Source organism: Sesamum indicum, linkage group LG15 (genome assembly GCF_000512975.1).
Source record: "Sesamum indicum cultivar Zhongzhi No. 13 linkage group LG15, S_indicum_v1.0, whole genome shotgun sequence".
Taxonomy (NCBI): domain Eukaryota; kingdom Viridiplantae; phylum Streptophyta; class Magnoliopsida; order Lamiales; family Pedaliaceae; genus Sesamum; species Sesamum indicum.
The window spans coordinates 6,258,771-6,262,084 of record NC_026159.1 but is presented as its reverse complement, the minus strand read 5'-3'; positions in this window follow the sequence as shown (position 1 = coordinate 6,262,084).

Sequence of the window (3,314 nt, the reverse complement as noted above, 5' to 3'; positions counted from 1 at the left end):
CTTCTAACTCGACTTAATTTCATCACCTTGTTAAATTCACATAATTAATATAAATATTTACCTATAGCTCTCACTGGAAAAAATTGAATTTTACGTCCCATAATTAGGTACTTTGTAATTTTTGGTCCCAATAATTTTTACTATACCACGTTGCATCTTTTAATTAAAATATTCTGCACAATTTTCATTTCAAATTAACTTTCCGTTATTTTTTTTATGGAGTTAGGTAGTGCCAGTCACGTGCTCTGTCAACTTAAACCACGAAGTTAATGGAGCACGTGATAGGCTCGTGATTATTTCGTTAAAAATTTAATAGAAATTATGGGACGTAAAATACAATTTTTTCTACCTCATTATTGTAGATGTAATTCTTTTAATGATGGAAGATGATTCCTATTTTTTTTTTCCTTTGTCCTAACTATATGTAATGTTAATTAGTTTAATGTGAAAATTACTTTTAACATGTATGTTTTTACGTGGCAAATATTCCACGTAGGATTAATATATTCGCATTTTTGAAATTAGTTCTAATTATATAATTACATCATATCTTTTACGGTCAACTTAATATGAAAGTTATTTAGTTGGATCAAAACTAAAAATTTTGGATACCAAATGCGATTACTTGTAAACTTGTGGGTACTGAAACTGAAAATGAAATTATCCCTTCCAACTACAATATGATGATTGTATTTGTAATTTTACAAAGATAATAACTACATAGGAAGAAATTTAATATTTAAACATACCCAATTGTGATTGTTAAAAATAAATAGTCATAGTAAATAACCATTGACCATGGTCAACGAACGGTTGTTGGTCGTTGTTTTTACGAGTGTAGCTAAAATATTTGTCATGACAAAAATATAATTTTTATGGTGAATAATTGTTGAGAATTCGACCTCTCAGTCCTATGACCTTGAGGTCGAACACCAGGTCGCATTCGTTGAGATCATGGTTCATGACAGTAATCGTGAGATCGCACTTGAGCCTATGGATCAGAACACAGTTCCAATTATACTTCATGAGGTCGCACATGCCACGTCTGCAGATTTGCTAGATACGGGATAGATACTCTCTAACTGTCTTTATTGTACCTCCATTTTTGAATGATGAAGATATTACAGAAAACAAGAGGAGATTTTCTCTATAATGGCTTGCTCTTTGCATTCTTCTATCTTTGAATATATGAAATTCAACAATAATTTAAATTTTTACATCAATTTTTAATTAAATATGATTAGTAATAATTATCTCTCATGATCTTATTCCGTACTCAATAAAATCATACTTAATAGTAAATTTCCTTCTAGTAATATTTATATAATTAAACAAAATCTTAAACGATGTTGACATAATTAATTACTCAAATTAATATATATGGGCCTAGACTTCTACTCAGTTGCAGGGCTATAGGACTAAGAAGTCTAGGTTCCATTGATTCACTACACAATTACACTGAGGATCGATGAAACATAGGATTGGTTTTCTAAGTTTTACCTGATCTTATCTAAGACAAAATAAATAAATAAACAATAATTAAATATCAAAGGGAGATCAAACGTAAAAGTTTGGTTAGCAGTCATGTCTTGATTCTCATAGATGTCACAAGTGACATTCTTGTACCTAAGAAACTCATCAATTTAGATAGGAACTAAAATTGTGATTTTGGAAAGACTTAATCATAGATAGATAGAGTTAAAATTTTGATTATTTCGATTAAAAAGTTTAATTTTCTCAAGGTGTAGTATTAGTGGTTGGCTGGGCAAAATTAGGTTTGGCCTAGATTTTTTATAAGCTAATTATTTTATCAGTTGAAATATATTTTTTCGATCACACAAAATTGGTGCAATGCGAGGTGTTAAAACCATCTTTTTCTATTTATAGCATTTTTTTATAATAGTATTTATAGCATTTTCTGTTACATATTTAGTATTTACACATTACGTATATAAATATTACGTCATTTAGTTTTATTTAAAAGAATTATATGTGTAATATGTTTATATTAAATGCAATATAATTTGCAATAAAGAAATTTAATCTTCAAAATGTTTGCCAAGTTTCAAGGAAACGGATAAGTCGATTAAATTTTCTATTTTAAATTATGTTACATCTTATATCCCATTTAATATGTACGTATTATATGTATAAATTATTATGTTACATATTTTATACATAGGAAAATACTTTATGCACATAATTTGTCTAAAAATACGACGTAATTCGTATACACGTGATGTAATATAAAGATATATATATATATATATATACAATAAGAATGGAAATACAAATTAAAAAGAGAATGATCATTAGACATCCCCTCAAAGTTTTCATACTAATCCGGGAAAAAAATTCAAGTTTTGGATCCCTTTTGATTTACAAAAACAAAAACAAATTAAAAGAAAACAAAAAAGCAAAAAAGGGTGATGTATTATTATATATGGGATGGGCATCCATGAAGCAGAACCCAGTCTGTTGATCAGTGTCGCATTTCCCAAGAGAAAATTGTCAGTTTTAATTTGCTGTCTCTCCACAAGAGACTGTTGCGTTTGCTTTCATGAACTCCTATTGCTCCTGTTACGCACAGTATTTTTCAAAATTTTTTCCTTTCTTCGTTGTGGGTGTGGGAATGAAAAATCTGGAATTTGCCTACACTTATTGAGGCTCTTAAGCTGTTGAAGAAACAGTTGCTATCCTTGGAAAAGAGATCTCATCGCCAAACTCTCTCTCTCTCTCTCTCTCTCTCTGCACATAGAAAGATGCAGACATATTGTTTATAATTGGCAAGAGAAAATGATACAAGACACTAAGTTTCCAACAAACCTCTTTCTTTTCTTGTCAAAAGTTGACATCCTTCTAGGGCTTCCCAACACAACTGTGGACAAACCATGTACATACATACACACATACATACATGTTAACTTCTGCTCAAATCTCAAACCACATTATTACATACATGTCTCCAACTTCAACGCACCACAAAGTAACAAAAAGCCCATGTCATTTTCCCTTATTTGGAACCTTCTCCATCTTTTCCTCTCAAGAAATCTCATTCTTCTTGCACGCAATTAGCACACAGTACTGAAGTAGACATTATATGCAGCATCTTTTCACACTGCCCTCATCTGGAATTGACACTTCTGTGAAACACTTTTAACTCTGTGTGTGTGTGTGTACTTATCCATCTGGAGATCTGAATTTGAGTTGAGTGTTTGAGTGTGTAATTGACTATGTTAGTGAAAGAGGTTGTAATATTTAAAGGGTTTGCAGAAAGAAACAGACACGAGCACTATAAGTACTAAATTAAATTA